This window comes from Podarcis gaigeae, assembly GCF_964106915.1.
Source record: "Podarcis gaigeae genome assembly, chromosome: 5".
Classification (NCBI taxonomy): Eukaryota; Metazoa; Chordata; class Lepidosauria; order Squamata; family Lacertidae; genus Podarcis; species Podarcis gaigeae.
The window spans coordinates 91,412,142-91,439,690 of NC_139681.1; the positions used below are offsets into that span (position 1 = coordinate 91,412,142).

The 27,549-nt window shown below is 42.1% G+C and overlaps 1 protein-coding gene across 8 annotated transcripts in view; it reads left to right on the forward strand.

Moving 5' to 3' along the window:
- The window catches only part of LOC310845006 (uncharacterized protein), a 448,061-nt gene that overhangs the window by 316,591 nt on the left and 103,921 nt on the right, over window positions 1-27,549 (forward strand). The gene's annotated exons all lie outside the window — the stretch shown is intronic.

Genomic DNA, 27,549 nt, shown 5'->3' on the forward strand with positions numbered 1-27,549 from the left:
TATGTCGAGCAGGGCACCCAAGATGGACAGGTCATAGTGGAGAGTTTTGACCAAACGTGATCCACCTGGAGCAGGAACCGGCAAGCCACTCTAGTATCCCTGCCAAGAAAACTCCATGGACAAAGACAACAGGGATATAAAAGTACATTCTTAGCTCTTCCTTATTCTCCTTCCAAGCTTCATCCCACCCTCTGAACCAAGAAGTTCCATGACATTCTGCATGTCATGCTAGCCAAGCTGTTGTAGTATAATGGCTATCAGTGTGAAGACTGGAATGCTTCACTTCAGGTTTCACCTCAGACTGGAGCATGCTACTGGGTGACTTCAGCAAGCAACTGCCTCTAAAACACACCCTTGCAATATAAGGGTAATGATGTTGGCCTACCTTTGGGTAGTTTCATACATCATGCAGCAGTAAAGTCCAAGTTTGCTCTTGAGTATACACTTGACAGCCGTAGCCAGGAGTCCTCGTCATGTACACCAATATGATATACCAGAGGATATATATTCAGCTGAACCTTTAGAACATCTCAGGTACACTTACAGAAAGGTAGTGAGTAAAGTCGCCTTTGTAGTTGTTGTAAAGATAATTACACTAGCATTTGGCCAATAGTTTGAGCTTTAAAAACCTATATAAATACTATTATTATTGCTACTAATGCATTGAAAGCCCTTTGTCCTTTCCTCCTCCTTCCATGATTCTTCCTCTTCTGTTTCCCACTTTTCTCTCTTTCAACTCTTCTGAGCTTCCCATAGCTTTATAGTTGCTCCTTCAGTTTAATGTTTGTGCCTTTATTAGTCTACTGAAACTTTCAGGCTTCTAGCCTTGTCCAAACTTGTGTTTAGATTGTAGGCTGATCTAAAACAAATTTCATAAATTATTTTTCCCCTTAATATTGTAGAAACAAAATCAATGATTGAGTCAGTATATTATGTATCTGCCCTTAACGGGACAAATTAGTGGAGAAGAGGCTAAGAAATCACCAGCAAAGTATTATTTTAGGTGTAGGTAAGGCCCCCTGTGTTTTAAATGGCCTTGACAAAACTAAAAATGGGAAGGCATAAATCTCAAGGAAGCAAATAAGAGGAATGAGTGCCTAATTGCTGTACATTCTGTTCAGCTGACATACAGATATCAGGACAAACATTGCTAAGAGCATCCTGACAGCAATGACAAAACAATGCAATTGAAAAAGACAAACTAAAAGCTTGTTGCTTTTAATAGAAGCAGCAGTAGAATGAATGCATTTATGTAACATATGTTAGTGGTGTTTTTTTGAAGAGGTTGTTCCATAGGTTCTGAAGCATGGTAGTTGGAACGCGTCATCCACACATACAGGAGAATCATGCAACTCCCATTAATTTTAGTGGAACTTGCACACCAAGTGGTTTATGCCCTGGACTCCAGTGCCCCCTTCTCCAAAGGAAGCAAGCCCATTAGGGGACAAACCTGTTATGTGCAAACAGATGCTTTTAAATTACAACAGCTGATTCTTCTAGTGAAAAACAGAATCAAGAGGTGGCCATTTTCAGTGGCAAAGTGGTGGGGTGCTTAACCCTTGCCTTTTCCCACCTGCACTTTTCTTCTAGTTCTCTTTTGAAAATTGCCCTCCTCTCCTGAAGCTGCTTTTTTCTATCAAAAGCAGCTGCCAAGGTTTAATATACACATCTTTATTCGAACATGTCATTTGGCCCTAAGTATTCCCCCTGTTTGACTGCTTGAGGAAGAATGAGCAAGGGACTATTACACTTCTGTAGATAACAGAAGTCTGTTTTTTTCTCTCTTTGAAATTCTCAATGTATTCACTATAAGAGTACTCTCTGTTAACATTATCAAATAAATGTATTTTGATTTTGTGCAAAAGTAGCCTAGTATGTCTGTCCAAAGCTCAAAATATCTTTCTCACAAATTGCTTTTTTAAAAAAGGAAAGAGTTGGCAAAATACAGAAATTCCCCTTTATTCCTTATTTCTAAGGAAATAATATTGATGCAGCTGGTCCCTGAGTGCCTACTAGCAGCTGGTGAATTCAACAATCTCTTCTCCAAGATTGTGCACTGTCAGTCAAAGCTCTAGGGCCTACCTCCTTCTTGTTGCCTTCTTGTTGCTTTCCAATGTCACCTCCTTAGTCTTCTCAAGACAAGAGTTCTACCTGTTCAACTTTCATAGAATTGTAGAGTTGGGAGGAATCCCAAAGATCATGTAGTCCAACCCCCCCTGCAATGCAGGAATCTCAGCTTGCATATGTGAATGTTGACTAACCTCTGTTTAAAAACCTCCAAGGTAGGAAAGTCCTGAAGGAGTCCATTTGTCTGTTGAACAGTTCTTACTGTCAGAAAGTTATTGTAACTTGAATCCATTGGGTCGGGTCCTTAGCCTGCAGAGCAGGAGAAAAAAGCTAATTCCATCCTTCCGTGTGACAGCCCTTTAGATATTTGAAGATGTCTGTGATAAAGAACAAAGACATGGAGGAACTAGCTACAAAATTCAAACTGCAGAAAGACCTTAAGAGTTTTTAATCTAAACCGGGTTGGATGGAGGTCAAGTGTTTGTAAATGTGTGTGAAATGAGGTAACTGTATCCTGTTTTTTTTCCTGTTCTTCTCTTTTTCTTTTTACATTTTTCTTTTCTTTTCTTTATTTTGCTTTTGTCTTTTAATGCTGTTGTTGCTCTTTTTTTATGTCTATTTGTTGTTTAATGTATTTTGTAAAAGCTTAATAAACAGATAAAAAAAAAACATGAAAAAAGGGAAACATGTCAATTACCAGTCTAATCCATATGTTCCGCCCCCCCCCCAAAAAAAATTAAACCAAATTTTCATATCACACTTCTGAAAACCAGTTAAGAAACTTACTCACCTGTTCTTAAACCAAAAGTAAGAAATTGCACTTTGCCTACAAATGCTGCAATACCAGATCAATGCATGAAGGCATCTCACTTGCCTTATTCAAACATAAGAACTGATATTAAGTAACACAGGCTGGATCAGGTGTGACAGAGTTATGGAGTGTTATGGAGAAGATTTCCTTCTCAAATTTAAAGATCTAAAGCTCACCACGCAACTATTGAAAATAGACATGCTTGGAAATAGGCATCATTTTGGCTGCCACAATAAGCAAACAGAAGTGGGTGTGGAGATAAAGAAGACATGCCACCATCACCACACAGCTGGAGAATCACCAACATAACTTGATGTAATAATAATAATAATAATAATAATAATTTATACCTCACTCTCCCCAGCAAGGCCGGGCTCAGGGCGGCTAACAAGCAATAATAAAAACAAGTTGAATGAACACAACTTAAAAACAAGATTAAAATACAACATTAAAATATTGAAACATTAATATATTAAAATGCAGCCTCATCACAGGAGGAGAAAGAAAAAAGAAAAAAGAAAGAGGGGGAGGGAATCAAATTGGCTCCAAGCCAAAGGCCAGGCAGAACAACTCCGCCTTACAGGCCCTGCGGAAAGAAATCAGATCCTGCAGGGCCCTGGTCTCATGAGGCAGAGCGTTCCACCAGGCCAGAGCCAGTGTTGAGAAGGCCCTGGCTCTGGTTGAAGCTAATCTAACTTCCTTAGGGCCCAGGACCACTAGGGTGTTGCTATTTATGGACCTTGAGGCTCTTTATGGGGCATACCGGGAGAGGCGGTCCTGTAGGTATGAAGGTCCTAGGCTGTGAGGGGCCTTGAAGGTCAAAACCAGCACCTTAAATCTGACCCTGTACTCCACCAGGAAAAGCACTGGGTGAATATGCTCCCATGGCAGAGACCCCATGAGGAGCCTCGCTGCAGCATTCTGCACCCGCTGGAGTTTCTGGGACAGCTTCAAGGCCAGCCCCACGTAGAGCGAATTACAGTAGTCAAGCCTAATAGTCTGTGTCTACACTTGCACTGGATGCAATATGAATTCAGATTAATTTCTGTTATTGAATTATACAGGGAGCAGGTAAATGTAGATTAAGGGGTGAGGAGTGAACTGCCCTGAGACCTCCAGGTATAGGGCAGTTTATATATTCAATTAATAATAATAAATAATAAAATAATAATTTAAATGAGGAGGAAGTCATGTGGACACTGGGGAAAACTTGCACACTTGAGTAACAGCAAATCCACATTAAATTCCTTTGTGAATGCACCCCACCTTCCCAGTTTGAAGGTTTAATGCTACAGATCATCGGCAACTGTGTGAGCCATATGCCAGCTGAACATGCATATCGTCTCAACCCTCTTATGTACATGTCATGCCAGGGATATTGTCCAGAAGCAGCCAGTGCCAGCATCACTCTTGAAGCTGTGCAGGCATTTGGGCAACCATTGTATGACCAATTGCAACAGTGTGCAATTTAAATCCTATTGCAGCTGGCACTTAACTAACAGCACAGTGCAGATCCCATAGCTGAGTTGTTCCATGAACAGAATTTATCTAACCTGTGAATTTCTGCCAAAACTTTGGAACAAGGCTAATGCAAGCATTACATGTAGTCTGGAATTTATTCCTCAAATCTGCCAATAGGCATAAACCACCAGAACCTGTACACATTTCTTTCAAATTGATAGGAGATGTGCAAAAGAACATCATATCTGATTAAAGATTGAGACCATCCATGCCTCTCATAGAGGATTCTGATGTCGCTTAGTTCCATAGGAAGCTTACAAACTACCGAGATGGTTTGGGTTCTGTAGTTGTTGGCATCCATCTGTCTTGGGAGACAATAAACAGCCTTGGCTCAGTATACCTGAAGGAGCGTCTCCACCCCCATTGTTTTGCCCGGACACTGAGGTCCGGTTTCCTGCTTGGCAGGGGGTTGGACTCGATGGCCCTTGTGGTCTCTTCCAACTCTATGATTCTATGATTCTATGATTCTAGGTCCAGCTCCAAGGGCCTTCTGGCAGTTCCCTCACTGCAAGATGTGAGGTTACAGGGAACCAGGCAGAGAGTCTTCTTGGCTGTGGCGCCCTCCCTGTGGAACACCCTCCCATCAGATGTCAAGGAAATAACTATCTGACTTTTAGAAGACATCAGAAGGCAGCCCTGTTTAGGGAAGTTTTTAATGTGTAATGTTTTATTCTGTTTTTAATCTGTTGGCAGCTGCCCAGAGTCACTGGGAAAACCCAGCTAGATGGGCAGGGTATAAATTGTTGTTGTTGTTGTTGTTGTTGTTGTTGCTGTTGTTACTGCAATGTCCACTATATACAGACACAAGAAATCAATTCACAAAACCTCTGTTTGGGATGGAAATCAATTTAACCAGGGCGAAGAGGGGGAAATGGCTGCTGAGCGATTCCTATGACCTTGTAATTTATAAAGTAGCTTTATGCCTTGTCAGCTAGGAAGATTTTAAAAAGTAAAGGGCCCCTGACAGTTAAGTCCAGTAATGAACGATTTTGGGGTTGCGGCGCTCATCTTGCTTTACTGGCTGAGGGAGCCAACGTTTGTCCACAGACAGTTTTTCCAGGTCATGTGGCCAGCATGACTAAGCCGCTTCTGGTGAAACCAAAGCAGCGCACAGAAATGCTGTTTACCTTCCCACCGGAGCAGTACCTATTTATCTACTTGCACTTTGATGTGCTTCCAAACTGCTAGCTTGGCAGGAGCTGGGACCGAGCAACGGGAGCTCACCCCATCGTGGGGATTTGAAATGCCGACCTTCCGATTGGCAAGCCCTAGGCTCTGTGGTTTAGACCACAGCGCCACCCACGTCCCATGCTAGGAAGATTAGGGTGAAATAATTAGATAAACTAGTGGTCAACTGCAAAAGAGATTTGGAGATTTAATTTTTACATTTTATATGAGAACTACCTTTTATTGTATGTAACAAAGAATTTTAGTAGATTTGGCTGTGGTTTTACTGTATATTTACTGACTGTTGGTGTTTTTGAATGATGCCATGGCCTTTGGCTATTGCCTTCTCTCTCTGTCTTCTCTCTTTGATCCAGTCTCACAGCCTCCACATGGTCAACTGGAACTGTGCAGGCTGGAGCTGATGCAAGACTCCAGTTTGTAAACAGATTGGTTAGATTTGCCTATGAATTTGAATAAATACCTTAACAACAAATTGGCATTACTTCTCATAAGTTGCAGCTGACTCTTATTATATTCTCTCTCCCTTTCTCTTTTGCAAGGATCAAAAATCACAAACCCGTGACTTAGAACAAATTGAGAAACAATTTTGTCAGGGTGTATGTCTGTCCACGCATTCATTTCCTAATGGTGCTTTCCTCCACATGAAACCCTCAATAGCTGAGGTACTTGCAAAGTGTGTGTGTGTGTGTGTGTGTGTGTGTTGGAGAACACACAGAATGGAGAGATGAGTAAAATTCTATGCAACAGGATGCTCCTTTTTTCCTTCCACTCGTTTCTGTTCTAAGACCCTAACCCAAGAAAGCAAGATAGGGAGCACCGCAAGCTCCCTTACAGGCACAGCACTTAGTCTCTTGGGAAGTTCTCATGTGGGAGTGGGAGCTGTGCAAGAGTACTACTCAGTGCAAGAGCTCTTGTGCAGCTCCCATTCATTGCAGAGGGGCTTACACAGATGAACTTCCCAGTGGATTGTGCCCTTATTCAAAAGGCACTCTGTTTCCTCCCTGACCTGCTTTGCCTTCTCTTTCGTGTGAGTCGAAGGCATACAAGGGGTTAAACCATTAGCTTGCTTGTGAATAGCTGCCATCGCCAGGGATTGTGTGAAAAGCTGAGAGCACTTGGGATTCTCCAGTGGGCAGCTGCAGTAGCTGCTGCCTATTTTGACTGTTGCAAAATTAATTCCTGCCAACAACATATTTCTCTTGTCCTTTCTGCAATAAGTACTGTAGGAGTGCCAAAGAATTCCAATAGCCCCTCTTTCTATTAAACTATGAAGTCTTTTTTTCTAAGAAGAATAGTGTATGCAGTCCCTTATTTGACATTTGGGCTTGATTGGATTGTGACGCAATGGCGGCCTTGAAGTATTTTCATTTCAAATCCAAAAAGGGGACCAGTCTGGATGTGTTCCAGCTGAAATGAATCAGGCCCGTTGGGATCTGTGTGTGTGTGTGTGTGTGCGCGTGCGCTTGGAGCCCCTGTGTGCCATTGATTACCAAAAAAACCCACCCCTTTACACACTCTGTAACATAATTACTAGATCTGAAAAGCATACTATTCTAAAGTGCGTATTTTAATAAATACCTTTAGCACTAGTTTTCTCCCTATGGGCATATTGCCAGTAGGTGGTATTCAAGGCTAAAGTCCTTACCTTTGTGCAGTTGCTAAAAAAGTATCAATTATAAAAAAGGTCCAACAATGTTCAGCCAATCGGATCAGTCTATTAACCGAACATTCCAATGTCTCTTTCAAAAAGAGTATGCAAGGGTGTTAATGGGCCTTTCTGCCGTGCTTATTGTTGAAGGAGGGAGAGAAGGAGCAACTCAAATTTATGGGTGTTTTTTTTAATTGGGCATCTCTGGAATTGAATAGAGTTGTTGTGGGAGAGGTTGTAGCACTTTTTATGCTACAGGCATTTCCAAGTCCTACAAAGCCATACAAAGCAACGTTGCTGTACTATATGCCAACTGAGTATGTAAACCCTTCATCTTTTAAACCTCACGTAGAGCATAGCCTTGAAACCACTTAAACTCGAATAGTCTCATAAACATCAACAGTCTTACTGTAGGGGTTGTTTTTATGCCATCTTTTGCAATTTCATTCCCGTGGAAAGGAGTTACATGAGTAGAGTGTGTGCTTGTCCACATAATGAACGTATTCCACGGTCAGTGCTAAGCTGAAGTTGACAGTAAGAAGCAGGCTCTACAAGACCATGGACAGTTCCAAGGCATCAATGTTGTTTCAGGCTGCAGCCCTCAAATAAACCTTACCAGTATATCTTGGTGGAAGCCCTGATGACTGCTGGAAGCCCTGCCCCATAGTGGAGCGTGAACAAAGACTAAAAGGGCAATTTTACAGCCTTGAGCTTTGAATTCCTGTAAATATTCTGTAGCTTTTAGGAAGGTCTTTGGATCCCTGCATAACAGGGTCATGACATTATATCCCCTTTGCTTCATCCCTGTGATGAAACGCTCCATCATAACTTTCATCTACTCTTCCATCCGTAACTGCAGATAGTCTCAAACTTCTGGCTTATGTTTTAAAATTCAGGTTTTTATTTCCCTGTCTCTGGGTTTCTACAAAACTTTGCATGGAACCTGATTTATGCAAAACATCCCTCCCCCACAAAAAAACATATAATGTAATTATGTTTTTCCAATGGATATATTGCAAGTAAATATTGAAATTTAGCACCAAGTGGGGAGTCCCTTCCAAGTCTACAATTCTATGAAAAGGAAATACTATGTGCAAGAGAGCTCTCTATGGGCACCATACATTGGGTCACACAATCAGCTAGCCCAATGGTGGCCTGACTGTCATACCTTTTGGCTTGTGGATGCATGTGCCTTACATCAGATAGGCTGAAAAAGTCCCCAACACAGTACAACCCAAATTTATTTTATCTTCCCAATTCCCACTCCGCTTGCCATTGTTTGTGACTTTTCATTCTTGGATTGCATGTGAGAGAGGAGGGAGAAGAGAGAGAATTTTAAGGCAATGAAATCTATTTCTGTTTCATTAAGAGATAGACACCCTCCTCCCCATGTAAAGAATATAATAAGAGCCTGGCTTCTGAATCAAATCAAAGACCTGTCTAGTCCCGCAGCCTGTTTCCACAGTGGCCAACCAGAGGCTCTCCGGAAGCCCACAAGCATGAGGACATGAGGAAAACAGCTCTCTCATACTCTTCTTTGCCAGCAACTGTTATTCAGAGGCACACTGTATTAAACAATGCATGTTAAACTAAACAAAGAGAGTCCCTGGCCCTCATGATTGTGTTGGAAGCAGTGCTTGAAACATCAGGTGACTGAAATTGTGATCTCATTGTTTTATAAAGATACAAAAACAAAACAATGACTCTAAGGAATCTATATTTTATGCTTTCAAATCAGGAATTGCCTATCCCTTCAATAATATGGAAATCCTCAAAATCTCTGGAGATTCTATGCCTCTCTTAGACACTCGAGAATTAATGCTCTCTACATCACCAGTCAATTTGCAATCCTTATCCTCTAGATATTATCATCAGGATGTACTTGTGGCCACTCTCTTTTGAGATAGCTAAATGGCCTGAAAAGGTAGCTTGAAAGTCTGTTTGAATGTTCTCTCCTCTCCCTTCTTTCTTCACCTGTTCAGAGGTTTCAGCAGTGTTGGCTTTGGTTCAGAAATGTCCTACTGGTAATTACCCCACTTAAGGTTTTTTTCCCTCACTGCCCGGTAGGGATAGAGACCGCAGCCACTGTTGCAAGGTGATCCTTTTCTTTCCAGGCTGCAGAGGTTGAGCAAAGAGAGGACCAAATGACAGTAAGATTGCCTGGTATTGAAGATCTCTTGGTTTTCTAATAAGGGAGAAATATACAATTTAGCCACTGCTTTCCCGCCGGGCAAACTCGAGATGTCAAGTTCCTCCCTAGCTTTGTCTTTACTTATGGCAAATCAGTTGTTAGAGCATAAGAACATTTTACATTTGCCCTCTGCTGCTATTTTGTTCATGGTAAGCTTATCAGATCCTAATTTGTAGAAACACTTTTTTAATGTATAAAACTCAGAACTATCAGCTAGCGTTTTTAAAAGACCAAAACATTCCACGTAGTGTATTCCCCTTTCCTTTGCTCCCCCCTTTCCTTTAAAGGGCTCTGATGCTCGTTTTACTTATTCAGAACATTAAAATAGCAAATGGTTTATACGAGGTGTTGCTAATTACCTATATTACTGTACTACTGTGACAGATGTGAGCAAAAAAGAAGCTGAAAATGCCCACAGCTGCGCACTCCATGACACTGAGCTGATACACAGACAGAAGGCTAACAGATGTTCTGAACTGTCACTTTGCCTAAATCTCTCTCCCCCCCCTTCTTTCTTCTTCTTCTTAAAATAAGAAAATAAGATGTATATACTTTGGGGGCTTTTTTTAACCCTCAAGTTAGTTTATCTTTTTTAAAACAAGCAATAAATAAAAACAGTATTAATGTAATAAAAATGCAAAGAAACTACAATTAATCCATATAGCAAAACAAAACAAAACAAAAAAACCATCAGCAACATTTTAGGATGATGCTTGACAGAAAATATAAATTTATACAGCCCTCTTAGCAATTTGTCAGGAGGGTGCTAAATGTGTCTCTTTTGGGCTGATGTTCCAGTGTTTCAGGGCAGCCATTGGGAATGAGGTATTCTGCTTCCCGCAGATCTAATGTCCCATACAGAAAGAAGAAAAGGAAGAGCACCATCATCAGAATTTAGGATGGGGTACTGGTTAGCAGGACAAAAGTGTTCCCTTAAGTCCACTAGGCCTGAAGCATTTTTAATCTGAGGAGTGGAGTTCTTTTTAATTCACTGGGACCTGGTTTCATTTCAGATTCTTCCTCAGAATTTCCATTTGTGTTAATGGCCGTTGGAGACTTTATCTTTTAAAAAGCTTTTTTATTTACTTGGGTTACACAAAATAATGAAGTTTTATATTTCCACTATCTAAACTGTTTTTATTTTCAAAACATAGTTGTGAAAAACTACAAGAAAACATACAAAGAAGGAGCGACAGGGTAAGGCTAGATGGATATAGCCACAGCAGTAACCCCAGAATATTGTTGATGATCTGTCACAAAATATACTCTGCTATCTTCCTGCTGAGAATTTGCTGCATGGATAGAAAATGTTGGTGACTAAATATATTATGGACATTGTCTTAACCCAGCAGACTTTGGGCAAGTGCTTTGAAATGTGTGCTTGCTTCGGAGATAGTCGCAATATGATTTGACACATTAAAACATATGTCCTGCCATATACATTAAATTGTTAATTTGCACACTGACAATGTTTTTTAAAAAGAAAGGGAGTATAAATTAAAGTCCACCCAAGTTTTATAATGTACCTTTCAAGTAAAAAAGGGGGGCACACATCTGTCATGCAGAGAAACATAATACCTCCTGAGAGGTATGGGGGTTTTTAAGAAAGGGGGGGGAGCAAAAGGAAAAGAAGAAGCAGGATCCCCGTCGTACAGAAGTTTTAATGGCTTAAGCATTATGTTCAACATAATCAGCATTTGGCCTTTCCTATTCCTTGGTTCTGTTAAGAAACACGGCTCCAAAATGTACATCTTTGCTGGGTTTGTTTCTAAATTACTCCCCACACTTAATTACGAGGATGAGAGGAATGCCTTATTCCTCTTTGTTATAAGCTAAGCTCTCAGTAATCCCAAACAAAAGAGCCAGTTCTGGAAGATATAGGATTTGCTAGCAGGATTATGGTCTCATAGATAATGATGTGCAGTCAGCAGAAGCAAAGCTTTATTTTAATTCAAATAAGCCAATAAACAAACCACTGACAAGAGTAACTGGTTTCTGTTGCCACATTGGCAGCTGAATGATAGAAAATCTATTATACCCTGTTCACCGTATGTTTAATTTAATAGAGATACAAATTAAACTCTCTACATGGTCTATTAATATAACAATGTTTTTTATTAACAAGACCGGTCTGTGTACATGTTGTGTACTATGTGTGTGTACTGTGTGTGTGTGTGTATGTTTTCAGATGTGTCCCTGTGACTATATGAAGGGCTTTGCTGATACTCATAATTTGAGCAAAGCATGTGATGTAATAGCCCACCAGATTTTCTTTACAAAAAAGGACAATTTGGAAGATATCAGACGAGCAATAGTAGAGTTTTGTCGGACATAATGAGGTAATTGGGGTTCATGGACCCTAGTAATTTGCTTTTGCATAGCTATTTCCTCCTTCAGTATGACTGCTGCATCCTTAATGCAAGCTACAAAACTTAGGTGTAACCATAGACCTCCCCAGTTTGGCTCTTAGCTGATGGAACACCAGTTCATGCTGAGCCAAGCCGATACACTTGTGGGGCAGAGGTTGGAAAGGGCTTGCTTGGCATAGGTTTAATGAGATCAGCTGATAGAATTGCTCTCTGGCTCTTTTTTGACTGAACAAACAAGACTGTTTTTAATGCTTAGCTTACTTCTTAAGGGTGTTTTAAAGACTGAAGGAGAATGAAGGGTTGGTTGCTGGAAGGCCATATTAACTGCAAGGCCAATGTGACTGAGGGTTCAGAATCCTCTGCCCAGGAGGCTCCCCAATCACCCTTCCCCTTGAACTCTTTCTTTTTTGTGGCATCTCTGAAGTGTGTATTGATGATTTTCCTGGGCTAGCAGAAATGTCCATCTTTAACACAGTGTGATAAATGCAATGCAATTATATTTATTGAGCGAATGTGTGGTCCCTGGAGCCGACTGGCCCGAGTGCAGGGGCAAAAATCAGATCGCGCGCTGCAGAGAAGAGGCTGCTGCTTTCCTGCATTCTGCCTCAGGGTCTTATTGCCCACCCTCTTATGTTTTCGGTTGCTTTGTTTACAAAGTTGTAAAAGCTGTTTTCGGTTGCTGTGGTTACAAAGCACAGATTCACATGGATTCTCAGGATTTTTGCATTGGCCTACCCCAAACTCACCGTCAAATCACATGTCTGTGGCCGCAGCATGAAGCACCAAAATGATACATCCACTGTTTCATTCAGAATTTTTTTTTCTTGTTTCCCTCCTCTAAAAACTATGTGCGTGTTATGATCAGGTGCGTGTTATAGAGCAAAAAATATGGTACTTCCCTTGATCTGGACACTATACTTCTCTTGACCATTAGCCTTTTTTTGCTGCTGCATCACACTATTAACTCATATTAAGCTTGTGGTCCACCAAGACCCCTAGATCCTTTTCACACGTACTGCTAGTAAGCCAGGTGTCCCCCATCCTATATTTGGGCATCTGGTTCTTCCTGCCTAAGTTCAGAACCTTACATTTGTCCCTATTGAAATTCATTTTGTTGGCTTTTGCCCAGTTCTCCAATCTGTTAAGGTCATTTTGAATTCTGATTCTGTCTTCTGCTGCATTAGCTACCCCTCCCAGTTTTGTGTCATCTGCAAATTTGATGAGCATCTCCTCAATTCCTTCATCCAAATCATTTATAAAGACAACTACAGGCCCAGGATGACGAGGAACCATTAATGAGTACTTTTTGGGTTCGGTCAGTCAACCAGCTACAAATCCACCTAACAGTTACATCATTCAACCCACATTTTACCAGTTTCCTCACAAGAATATCATGGGGGACTTTGTCAAAAGCCTTACTAAAATCAAGATACACTATGTCCACAGCATTTCCCTGGTTTGTAATTCCATCCAAAAAAAAAGAAAGAAAAGAAATCAGATTGATCAGGCATGACTTATTTTTGAGAAACTCGTGCTGGATCTTAGTATCACAGCATCCTTTTCTAAATGCTCACAGACTGACTGTTGAATTATCTGTTCTAGAACCTTTCCTGGTATTGATGTCATGCTCACCAGTCGGTAGTTACCTGGGTCTTTCTTTCCCCTCTTTTTGAAGATGGGAATAACATTTGCCCGCCTCCAGTCTGTAGGACCTCACCTGTTCTCCAATAATTCTCAAAGATAATAGACAAAGGCTCTGAAATTACAAGTGTACACATCCTTTATATACAGTACTACTCCTCCCTTCCTGTTTGGTCTATTCCTTTTGAACAGGAATATGCATCTGACCTACGACTTTGTGCGGAATGCCAACGTACTCCTTATTTATTAGTGTTCCTAGTAATTGCGACTGGATTGACTCAACACATCATGAATCCGGAAAGTTGCTAGTTATTACGTGGCAGGGAATATTTTTACTAAATTTCATCTCTGCCATATTTAATCAATTTAAAAATCCCAAGGAGATACCAGATGTTCACCAGATACTGCAGTCTTGCACATTAAAATAATCATGACTGTGAACCAAATGAAACAGCCAAATCAGCAGTACAAAGGACCTTTGAGCCCCATTGAGACTTTTCCCCAGGAAAGTATGGATTTCTGTTAGGATTTCTGTGGAAAGCCATGCCAACTTCCCTTCCCAACCTGAAAGAAAGGCACAAGAGTGACAGAGAGCATTGAGTCTGCCCTAAGCAGTTACCGGCGCTCTTTTATTTGCAGTACTTATTTATTGTTTTTCAGGTTGGGTTAGGTAGTTCTGAAAATTGTGTTTTTTTTAAAGTATCAAATAATAAAACTTCAGAAAACCAATCCATTAAAAAAAACAGAAAGAAAAATGAAAACAGTTAATACTAATGTACAAACTTAAACCCAACCATGTGGCAAACTAAAAATGTCTTCCAGTTGCCTCTCATGAAACAGCAACGTAAGAAGACAAATAGACCATTGTAAAAAAGGCATTCCAGGGCCACAATTGCAGTGCTTATAGTGGAAATTAACCTAACATCTGAAAAGGGCAAGATCTGGATCAGGTTGGATCATAGGAGTTGGATCATAGGAGAAGCAGAATGTTTTGAGATCAAGAAACAAAATCTGGTTCCTGATTATTTCAGAATTTGGTATTTCAGGATTTTAAAGTTCAGTCAAAGCTACTTCAACTGGATTCAGAAAAAACTCAATTTCATTGCAACTGTTAATAATTTCTTCAAAGTAATTGAGTCCAGTGGACTAAGGCCCAAGTAAGTGTGAATAAGATAGTGTCTTCAAAGTAGGTATAATATGATCACAGTATATTATGCTCTTCAGTCCTGAGGCTTTGGTTTCTAGACTATCTTCAAGATAACCCACATATATACACCGTACATTTGTGAATCAATCAAAGCTGGAAAAAGTCACTCTAAGCCTGGGACTCCAGGAGTGAAGCTAGGTCCAGGAGCACCCTCTGGCTGCAAAGCTTTTCCTTTGGGGGGAGTGTAGGACATTAATTTTCCCATCCAGCTCATCTACTGTGTACTGTCCAATCATAGTCTCCGCTTATCTGGCTGATTAAACTTAAATATAGTCATCCAGTGTACCACTTACCAGTACAGTGGTACCTCGGGTTACATACGCTTCAGGTTACAGACTCCACTAACCCAGAAATAGTGCTTCAGGTTAAGAACTTTGCTTCAGGATGAGAACAGAAATCGTGCTCTGGTGGCGCAGCAGCAGCAGGAGGCCTCATTAGCTAAAGTGGGAAGACAGGCGAACTAATATCAGTGTACTGGAAGAAGCAAAGATCACCAGTGTTGAAGCAATGATGCTTCAACATCAACTTCGTTGGACTGGTCATGTTGTGCGGATGCCTGATGATCGTCTTCCAAAGCAACTACTCTATTCTGAACTTTAAAATGGAAAGCGTAATGCTGGTGGTCAGCAAAAGAGATTTAAAGACTATCTCAAGGCAAATCTAAGAAAAAAAGGTAATATAAACACTGACAACTGGGAAATACTGGCTTGCGAGTGCTCCAGTTGGAGAACAGCCTTTACCAAAGGTATCATGGGCTTTGAAGACGCTCAAACTCAGGATACAAGGGAGAAACGTGCTAGGAGGAAGGCACGCTTGGCAAATTCACACCGTGATCAACTCCCACCCAGAAACCAATGTCCCCACTGTGGTGGACCTAGGGAAGACTGTGACTGAACTTGATGCAAGCTTGGGTAAATTATCTCCAAAGCAGGGCACAATAGTATGCTGAAAGTTCCTAAGACCATAGCATGCATTGGCTAGAGAGCTGACCTCACCATTAGGTAACGTGAGCCAATTGTTTCAGGCAGCAGATATTGAAGGTTCCCTGGTCATTCCCCTCTGCTGGAAATCAGTGGTGTATGTCACAGTCTGTCATGTACCCCAAAAAACTAGCCTGCTGCTGTTAGGTGCATGGGGGATGCTATTCCATTGCCAGTGTTAAAATAAGAGTCAATTGCCAGTCCAGTCAGCTTCTCTACATGAGGGAGAACCATATTGTCCTTTCCCTCAGACAGCAAAATGTCTTGGGCTGGCTCTGCTTAGCTTTCTAAAATCAGGCTGATAGTTACAGGGGCACCACCTTTTCTCTAGTGTTGCTTTCTCGGTCATACTCCCTACTGAAGGAAGTTCAGTAGACAAGCTTTCCTTGGTCTTTTAGTTCTTACGTTATGGGCATTTTCAGAGATCTGGCCAGATAATATATTGCTGCTGTTTTTGTCCTCTTTTATAATTTTCAGTTGGGTTTAATTGCGTCTTAGATTTTTTAAAACAAAGCAAATGTGGATTAAAAGGTATGCATGAGGTGTCTTGAGGACACTTTCTAGGATAGAAAAGTGACAGAATTTAAAAAAAGAAATCCATCTGAATTCTGCAAATATCCCATTAAAGTTGGGATATCCTGGATCTCTGTGTGAGTAACCAAGGTTTCCTTTAGAATAAATATAATCAATATGGACAACAGCAATGAAGTTGGAAAGGAGGTCTGGGTAGGAGACTGTATGAAACCACAAAGATGAGTGGAGGTCTGGTAATAGCCCTCTCCACATTCCTGTTATGGCTTAATTATGTTGAATACACAAAGGGAGGCAAGGACCAGGTGGAACTCGGCTTTATTTAGCCCAGAGGAATTTCCAATTGAGGGCTGCTCTTTCCTTGCTAATTGGAGGAGTGGAAGACACACACAATCTCTCTCTCTCGTTCACTCACTCTCGCCACACCCATTCTCTCATAAGTCTTGGTAAATAAGAAAAATAATTCAGGATAGATTTATTTTTACTGGGCTGGCCCACAAACAATCCAATAGATCACTTCAAATAGCATTGTTTTTAAGGGAAGCTGATGTGGAGTGGTGTGTGATGTGAGAGGAGTACCCCAGCAGCATCTGCTGCAGTGGGATCCTGGATGATCCCTCTTCAAGGCAGCAAAATGCTTTGGGGCTGGGATGGATCCTGTCTTTCAATGTAAATAAAAGGCTGCTTTCTCTGGAGTTATTCCATCAGCATCATCGGAGAAAAGGTAGAAAGCTTCAAACTGCTGTCTCATTTAATGTTAACCTTCTGTACCTAACCGATTTCATCAGCGTTTTCCAAGACTAGCAATCCTAAACATAGGCTGTATCAAACTAAGTTATACTCAAAGTAGACCCATTGAAAATAATGGACCTAATTTAGCCATTTCCATTAATTTTAATGGGTCTACTCTGAGTAGGACTAAAGTTGGATACAACTCCATGTGTGCTCCTTGAAAATAAGTTCCATTGATTTCAAGGTCACAAATCGTAGTACTGCAGGGCTTCAGCAGATGCACTGAGCAAGGAATGTCCTCTTCTCTTCAGTGTTGTGGGTATGTTCAACCTGTGTATACTTACAGGGCACTCACAGTGAAGTCAGTGGCACTGACACAGAACTCAGTCATTGCATCAAGGAAAATCTGTTCAGGATCAGAATCTGCCAGTTCTGAGTACAAGTACACCAACTTAAGTGGTTAGTATTTTTACATACATGCATGCATGCATGCACCCATCATTTAATTTGTATGCCGCCTTTCCATAGTTCAAACCATGCTCAACAACATGAAAAGAATTCTATAATGTAACAATAGTAGTCATAAACAATAAATAAAACACCACAAAATACAGAACCAAATTAAACAATTTCCACATAAATTATCATATGATCTAAAATAAATATACAAATAATAATATCAATAACAGCAGCAACCTCCCACCCAGCCAAAACCCCTAACAATGCCCCAACCCAAGAGTCTGTTCAGCAACCTCAACTTTTGTAGCTGGAGTCAATCAGGGCCCCACCCTCCCATGAAGAACTGTTTTAGATTGTTGACTTTTCTTATTGCATGTGGCACTTTCAGAAAAATGTTACAGTATAGAGTACTCCAGTTTACGATTCCATCCATGCCCTTTTCTTTGATGTGCCATTTGATTCCTGCTCACCCAGTTTTCTGCTTCCCTACATAGCATAATATTCCCACCGAACATGCTCTGTCCTCATTGTTCTATTTTGAGATTCCACACACCCCTTTAGGGTTTTTATTTCTTTATATTACTTCTGCAAACCTTGGGATTCCCCCAAGCCTGCTGATACTTCTATTGTTGTTGTTGTTGTTTAGTCCTGTCCGACTCTTTGTGACCCCCTGGACCAGAGCACACCAGGCCCTCCTGTCTTCCACTGCCTCCCGCAGTTTGGTCAAACTCATGCTGGTAGCTTCGAGAACACTATCCAACCATCTCGTCCCCTTCTCCTTGTGCCCTCCATCTTTCCCAACATCAGGGTCAGCGATCCACATTTGAAAATAAGTTTACTATTTGTATGTTTGATTCTTGTTTGTTTATTATTTGAAGAGCTCCCCTGAATCAGACCAAAGTCTCATCTAGTCCAGCATTCCATTCCCATGGTGGCCAGCTAGATGCATATGGGGAGTCCTCCAAGAGGACATGAACACAATGAACCCCAGCAAATGGTATACTGAGGCATGCAGAAGTCTCTTTCTGTACTACAGTGGTACCTCGGAACTCGAACATAATCCGTTCCGGAAGACCGTTCAATTTCCGAAACATTCACGTTCCAAGGCCTGGCTTCTGATTGGCCGACAGCTAGATTTTTGCACAGCAGAAGCTGTGTTGGACCTTTGTGTTCCGAGAAACATTAAAAAACCAGAGTACTTACTTCTGAGTTCTCAGCATTTGGGAGCCGAAATGTTCAAGAAAGGAGCCATTTGAGTTCCGAGGTACCACTGTATCTATATATACCGTATTTTTCGCTCCATAAGATGCACTTTTTTCCTCCTAAAAGGTAAGGGGAAATGTGAGTGCGTCTTATGGAGCGAATGGCACTGCACAGAGAGGGAGAACTACGCAGCACCCCTTCAGCGATGTGCCTATCCTGCGAAGCTGGAGGAGGAACAGAAGGGTCTCTTGTTCCTTCTCCAGCTTCGCTTGAAGGGGCGCTACGCAGTTCTCCCTCTCTGCACAGCACCTCTCCTGCGAAGGAGAGGTGCTGTGCAGAGAAGGAGAACTGTGCAGCGCCCCTTCAGTGACGTGCCTGTCCTGGCTTCTGCCTCTTCAGGCCGGGGGAGCCTTCATCCCGCTGCCCTGAAGAGGCTTGGCGCGGTTATCCCAGAAGCCAGAACAGCCACACGGTATCCCAGAAATCAGATCCCTCTTGCTGTTCTGGCTTCTGGGATTCAGAATAATTTTTTCTTGTTTTCCTCCTCCCAAACCTAGGTGCACCTTATGGTCTGGTGCATCTTATGGAGTGAAAAATACGGTATGTTTGCCAAAACTATCCCAAATGTATATTGCAACACTGAAAGTTGAAGTTACTCTGATTTGCTTCCCATTTCATAGAATTGTAGAGTTGAAAGTGACCCCAAGGGTCATCTAGTCCAACCCCCTGCAATGCAGGAATATCAGCTAAAGCAGCCATGGCAGAAGGCCACCCAACCTCTGCTTTAAAACATCAATGAAGAAGCGTCCACCACCTGCCAAGGGAGACAGTTCCACTGTCTAATAGCTCTCACTGTCAGAAGGTTCTTCCTGATGTTTAGTCGGAATCTCCTTTCTTGTAACTTGAAGCCATTGGTTTGAGCCCTGCCACCCAGAGCAGGAGGAAACAAGCTTCTTCCATCTTCCATAGGGCAGCCCTTAAGATATTTGACCCAGGACAGAAGCCTACAGCACTGCACTTGTCACTTTTTTCCAGGATGATGAGAAACCATGGTGCAGGAGGCAGCTGCCCCCGCAATCAAGCAAATGAATAAAAATACTTAACTAACTGACCAATTGCATCACATATCAGTCGGTTTTGCCTTCCCTGATAAGGCTGCGCCCCCCCCCAAAAAAAAATCCTGGCTATGCCCATGTCTACCAGTTAACTCGTTCAACCCACATTTTACCAGCTTCCTCACAAGAATATTATTGTCAAAAGCCTTACTGAAATCAAGATACACTATGTCCACAGCATTCACCTGATCCACCAAGCTTGTAACTCCATAAAAAGAAATTTAAAAATGAGATTTGTCTGGCATGACTTGTTCCCTGTGGAATGCCCTCCCATCAGATGTCAAAGAAATAAACAACTATCTGACTTTTAGAAGACATCTGAAGGCAGCCCTGTTTATAGAAGTTTTTAATGACTGATGTTTTATTGTATTTTTAATATTTGGTTGGAAGCTACCCAGAGTGACTGGGGAAACCTAGCCAGATTGGTGGATTCTCTATCTATCTATCTATATCTATATCTATCTATCTATCTATCTATCTATCTATCTATCTATCTATCTATCTATCTAATCTATCTATCTATCTATCTATCTATCTATCTATCTATCTATCTATCTATCTATCTATCTATCTATCTATCTATCTCTATATCTATCTATATCTATATCTATCTATCTATCTATCTATCTATCTATCTATCTATCTATCTATCTATCATCATCTCTATCTATCTCTATCTATCTATATCTATCTATCTATCTATCTAATCTATCATCTATCATCTATCTATCTCATGCTGTGTCTTAGTATCACAGCATCTTTTCTAAGTGCTCACAGACCAACTGTTGACTTCGCTGTTCTAGGAACTTTCCTGGTATCGATGTCAAGCTCACCAGTCAGTGGTTACCTGGGTCTTCTTTTTTCCTCTTTTTGAAGAGGGGAATAACATTCGCTCACCTCCAGTCTGTAGGGACCTCACCTGTTCTCCAAGAATTCTCAAAGATAATAGACAAAGGCTCTGAAATTACAAGTGTACACATCCTTTATATACAGTACTACTCCTCCCTTCCTTTTTGGTCTATTCCTTTTGGGTGAGGACAGAGGCAAAGTTGTTGAATCTCAGGTGGCTTTAATCTCAGTGAAGACAGCAACACTCATAGCCTGGTCCTAATGCAAGTCCCATTCATTTCAATGGGATTTGTGCAGAAATCGCTGGTAATTTGGGTGAAGACTACATCGTAAATTAGCTCAGTTTTCAATTGAACACATTTTCTTGGAGGAGATGGTGCTGAAAGAGTTAAAATACATTGCAGGATTCTAAATCCCATACTCTTATATTCTGGGGAAAATCCTGAACTATAGCAAGTGGTTACATAGCTTTCAAGGTATTTCTGGCACTATAGCAACTGGTGACAAGGAATTCTGTAGCAAATAATGAGAGTTATTTTCTCCCTGTAATATGAATGAGACAGTTCTCAGATATCAGTATTGGCCTAGCAATCAGAGCTTGTAAACATCCCTCTTTTGGGGCCATGAATTGCAACTGGGACAAAGACAAATCTGTTCCTTAAACGTTTTGGTCGTTTGAAGGTGCTTTCGATCACATTTAATTGTCTGAACAATTTCCCCAGCACATTATAGAGGAAAAGTTAATTTGTGGTTTATAGGTAGTATGTTATAATGTTTGGAAAAAGTGAGCGGATCTAGTGGCCTTCTCTCACAGACTTGCCATTTCACCATTTTTCCTTGGTTTGGATGCTGAACAATAATTCAGTGGTGGGTCAGTTTGTCTTATCTACCTGTAAAAGACAGAGAAAATTGGGAGGTGGAGGCGGGGGAGCAATTTATGAAAGTTGTAGGAAGCATTAGGGGGGGGTGATTGACCCACCAAGTGTGTGTCGGGAGAGAATTCAGCAGAAACATTTCCCCTGTGATAAGCTGCACTTTAATTTGAAAACTTAAAAACCTCTCAGCCTCCTTTAATGGTGGAAAGATACACAATACTTTTCACATTATAATATATGTAATGCACTACAATTGCCAACCGTCTTAATTCTGAAAGGTTTCTTTCAACCTCCATTGGCTGTGGTGTGAGGCGATAGCAGTGGCAGCAAGCAGACTAAAACCAAGTTCCAGCCTTATTATGGGGGAAATGTTTAATGGGGAGAGGTTTTAATGCTAACCCTTTCTCTATTGAAGAGATAATGGATGTGGAATACAGAAAATATTTTTAGAGGAAGAATTTCAGGAGGAAATGTAAGAACTGTACTACCAAAACTACTCATCATGAGTTTATTCAGTGATATTTTAAGCATCATCTTCCTATCCTTCTGTATAAACTTGTCAAAATCTATGCTTTGGGGAAGGTTGTTTTGTGAAATGTTCACACACACACACACACACAGAGAGAGAGAGAGAGGAGAGAGAGAGAGAGAGAGAGAGAGAGAGAGAGAGAGAGAGAGAGAGAGAGAGAGATTTATACTGTAATAGCAAATGGTCCTTATGCCTTAAGATAGGATGCTAAGGAATTCTTAAGATCTAGATTGATTGATTGATTGATTGATTCAGAATAAGTAGTACCATTCCTTGGTTTCATACATAAAGGTAAAGGTAAAGGTACCCCTGCCCATACGGGCCAGTCTTGACAGACTCTGGGGTTGTGCGCCCATCTCATTCAAGAGGCCAGGGGCCAGCGCTGTCCGGAGACACTTCCGGGTCACGTGGCCAGCGTGACAAAGCTGCATCTGGCGAGCCAGAGCCGCACATGGAAACGCCGTTTACCTTCCCGCTGGTAAGCGGTCCCTATTTATCTACTTGCACCCGGGGGTGCTTTCGAACTGCTAGGTTGGCAGGCGCTGGGACCGAGCAGCGGGAGCGCACCCCGCCGCAGGGATTCGAACCGCCAACCTTTCGATCGGCAAGTCCTAGGCGCTGAGGCTTTAACCCACAGCGCCACCTGCGTCCCACTGGTTTCATACATGCTCTTCTGCAAATCTTTTACAAAAAGAAAACCCGTTTTTGACCACTCCATAAATCCTTTGACTGCGAATTGTAAAAGTGTATCAAGGAAGGGAAACATATTTGTGGGTGTTCAGCTAAGCAGTGGCTGCTGTGCAGGATATCGCTCAACAGTCAAAAAGCACATCTGAGCCCCTTCTGCAGTTTGTGATTTCACGGGGGTAATTTCACATGTATGGCTTAGAATGACTGTTAATTCAACCAGCATTACAAATGTCTTTGTTATTTATTTAACACTTTCGAGTGTTCAAAGGTATTCATATATATTGAAACAACCTAATAAGGAAAGCTAGTGTGGGTGCAGAGCTGATCTTGCCAAAGGAGCTATTGAGTTCATGGAGAGGCTAAAACGTGGGTTTTTGTTGTTGTTGTTCGCAGCTCAGTTTCTTAGGCATTAGCCAGAGTATATGTAAAGCCAGCATTGGCCAGAATGCTCATTAGCATTACAAATCTCTCTCCTCCACGTTCTCTTCTACATTGACAGTGATTAGAGGTTGGCATAAATACATGAATAGGGGCTAGCTAGAAGATCACTTAAGCCTCAGGTGCCAAAACACGGGAATGCCGTTCATGTGGGTTGAGAAATCAAGTGTTCCTTCTAGCCAATGTGAAGTTTTTAAGCACAAACCAGTTTAAGCCTGGTGTGAAAGGACCCAAATTGCTGCTAATGCAGATTAGAAAGGACATCCATCATACTTTCTAGCAGTTGCAGATTTTAGATTTGAAATACGGTAATGCAAAATAATAATAATAATAATAATAATAATAATAATAATAATAATAATAATAATAATAATAATAATTGTTTTGAGTAGCAAGTGTGGAAACGCCTGGTGACATATTTCCTGCCTCCCGGCACGTAGAGCACGGGACTCTCGGCTGAGCAAAACTTCCACTTGGTGGAGTTGCTGAAGAAGCCGCGTCTCCGAGGAGGCAAGGTTTGTCTTGTCTGGATAATGTGGCTGTAGGCTGTGGGTGGAAGCTGCGAGGCGCAGCCTTTCTGCACACGGCTGTTCTAACCTAGATATGTGAGAACTCAGAATTAAAAATAATATCCGGAAAGGACCTGGGGCCCAATCCACCGGGGCCTTCTTCTTGTACAAGCCCAGCTCGCTTTAAGCAGGGCTTAAGCAAGAGAGTTTCCAATTGCCAGTTGTCATTTCCCGAACCTTCGCAACACTTTGGTAGTTGGTACCTGTGTGTCTTGAAATGCTTTAGGGCGGAGGGCTTTCAGAGGAGGACTGCGACCCACCCCGGGGCGCACGCACACACCGGCTTATCCGTTTCAAGTGGCGCAGTATAAGATGAGTGAATTCCTCTTGCTGAGCGGTAGTTTTAGGGGCAACTTCCATAGACAGCGCAGCTCCTGCGTAGACGTTTGCTGGAGAAATCTGTAGCAGTTGCTGCTCCGGCTGTAGAGAAATGATGCCCACAGGTTTTGCCGCCTCACCCCAAAGACGTTTACTTGGAAGTCAGACCAATTGATCGCCATGGAAATTGACTTCTAATTCTGCTGTGTTTAGAATCGGGCTGTTGCGGACTCCGGAGTCCGATCCTGCCGTTTGGCGGGTAACCGGTCTTGCGGCTACAACTGAGCTCAATCACTGCTGGATGCGATGACAAAGGTGTTACATACGCCAAAATTCTCTTCCATAAACGTGATTATCCAGTTCTCAGCCTAATTAAACTGAAGTCACGCATTAAAACTGTGTAGATAACCCGATCCATAATCCTACTGGTACCTTTCAGATCCGATTGCTGTGAGCCACAATATCTTTACTCCCAAATAATTTTTATGTCAATGGGCTTCCTCCAGAGTAAGTGGTTTTAGTGTGTGGTTAGTGCATTGACGTGATAAAAAGGTAAAACGTGAAACCCTGGTGTACGTAATCGAAGTACTTTCGCTTTACTCGGCCACAGACTGAGCTGTGGTCTGATTGACTTCAATGAGATTTAAATCTCCTCCAATGCGAATTATTCCGTCGTGTTGCTAGATGAATGAACTTATACTTGTCGGTGAATAGAAGCGAGTTCAACTTACGGTAAATTTGTACGCAGCACAGACACCCATTTACGGGGAAGTAAATCGATTTAAATGGGACTTCACCTCCAGGTGAAATATGTTAATGAAACTTAATTTCCTGTGAAAATTCTTTCTCCTTGGAAGTCTGTCTATATGAATGGATTGTGTCAGGACAGTCTTTTTCAGATCCAAAACGTTATTTGTGTTGGGTTAATTCAGGACAAACATATCTGGTCTAGATAATATAATTAATATATTTCCGGAGACGTTCAGACGGAGGTGAAGGAAAATTCACAGCACTCAACAGATGGGAATTTATTTATTTATTTAAAAAAACAAAGTAAAATCATTTTGGCTCCTGATAAGCCCACTTAATTAGAATTTGTTCTCAGAACTAGCTCGTTTTAGGATACAGACGTTATTACTGTGTAAGAAAAAGAATATCAACTCCGAGTGAACATTTCTCTTCTTTAGCACTGGAAGTTGGGCAGAGGTACAGTTGCCTCTTCCTTTACCCTCAGGCGTCCCTAATAACTAAAATCAGTCATCCCCGGTCCTTTCGCTCCCATTAAATTTAACATAATTTAAGTGCATCTTCTGAACCTGGCTGTGGATGGAAGTGTCCCAGAGGCAAAGAGAGAGCGGCAGCCTTTTTGGAACTTGTTGGATTAAGGAGATGCGGAAAAGAGACTTTCAAGATTCACAAACTTTAGACCGGCCAATTTTTAGTTTAGGAGCCTGAAAAAGATGTATATAGATTGCGGAACGACGTTGACTGTCGTCGTCCCGACCCCATCTGTTCTTAAGATTGTTCCACCGCGATCCACAAATCAATTAAGCCGAAGCACTTAGCGGATAAAATGGGGAGCGGATAAAAGAAGGGTGCAGCCACCTTGTGCTTTGGGGAGGTCAGTTAGGGTATAGATGCAATAATAAACGAAACGAAACAAACTGTGGCGGTAAAGTGCGGTTTGCCTGTGATGCACATTCCAATGGAAAAGTCCTGACGACGTTAATGATTCTGCCTTGTGCAATGCAACTCTACTGGCCTGAATCCGGAGAGGCGGAACCAAGATGTGGATCAGGCTGTTAGAAGCCGACATTGGAGCCAATTTGGTTCCTAATCCGTGTATTGCTTCGCCTGAACCAGTTTGGGGATCACGTTATTTGAAAGTGACATAGTGGTATAGGATTATCAGTCTGCCTTTCTAGAGAAAGCTCTGCATACATACACGTACACAAAACATGCCTTGATAGCTATTAAGATACTCATCTCTCTCTCTCTTTTCTGTTCTGTTTATGTGGTCAGCAACCCGTTTCCTATAACTTTTAGACATCTAAACAGGCACAGAGAGATGCCAACCGAGAAGAACTCTGTGACAGACCCATCTACAACTGTTGAGCCGAATTAGGCAAGCCGCCTTCAAACGGGTCCTTTATATGCATTATTTGTGTTTGATGTCTGTGTTATGTACACATTACCGACAGTATTAGAGCTGGAGCGCCTGTAAATATCCTCCTGAGGTAAGAAGGGAATCGTGATGGCGGGTTCCTTTATTTCCTGGCCAATCGCGATTCTCCACAAAGTTTGCGGGGCGGAATTCCCTGTTTCTGCTCTTTCACTTTAAGGGACCCCCTTTTCAGATTCTGTTAGAAGAGACTCCTCTCTTCATCTGCATTTCCATCGCTGAAGCAAAGGATTGGGGATCAGTTAGTATTAACTAAACCGGATTAGTGATCATTGATCGTGGTGGTGGTAGCAGGATCTCGGCATATTCCCGATCCACGGCCCAGTGAAGGCCAACAGCCCGCGTGCGTAAAGCCGTGTGTGTAAACCCTTCAGACGCCCAGACCCACCCTTCCTCCGTGTACTGGAGCTGACCCCCTTGGGAGCTCCTCCCGTGAGATGAGGATTGGAAGTCCTGGCCCCATCAAAATCGCCATCTATACAAAGCGAGAAGGGGGCAGGCTAAGGGAGCATTTCAGCTTAACTGCTTTGCGGATCGCCTTTGGCCCAGAGCGTTAAGGCTGCAGCCCGGACGCCTGAGTCCTTGCGGCGCGGACGGTCCTCTGGCGCGCTGCTTACTCTGGGATAGATGGATTGACTCCCCGTGTGAGCGCGCAGAGGCGACGGTGGCAGCTTGAGAAGCAGGATCGGTTGCAATCGAGGGACCGGCTGTCAAGTTAAACAAGCTTATGGGGTCAGGGTGGTGGGGTGCGTCATATAATTAATTTATACTTCATCCTTAGGCTCGTTTTAAAAGACGTGGGTAATAATCCCCGCTATTCTCTCTGCTTTAAATGGTCTTTCAAAAATGAAGAGCCAGCGCAATGAATCTTCAGAAGAAAGGGGGAAGGCAAAAAAGTAAAGGAGGGGGGACGGAAAGCGTAAAAATGGGATGCGAGGGTATAGGAGAATTGCCACCGTCTCTTCGGAAAAGTGCTACGAACCGTTAAGCCGAATAACTCCCACTGAAATCTGCGGGACTAAATGAAAGAAGCTCTGGCGCTGCGATCCACGAATCTGCTAAGCCGAAGTGAAGCAGCGTCCCTTCCCCTTCCTGCTTAAATGTGGATTATTATGAATAGTATTATTTGAGTCTAAGAGAAAGAAAAGTGGAGTTGGTTGCTTTTCGCCTCAGTGTTTCAGCTGGGAGTGAGATATCGTATCTCGCCCCTCCTCTCAGAAAATATCAATTTATGGTTCTGTTGATTTCAACGGACCTTAATCCCAGGGAATGGGGCTTAAGTTCAGGAAAACGATTGTCCTCATATCCCATTACTTTGCCTTATGTGACTTGTGGTTCCAGTCTCTCCAACGAGCCCTATTAAAGATTGGCTCTATTTCTGCAGGCAGAGACGCCGAACGCCTTTCCCACGACCTCTAGAACACGGTTCCTGGTCT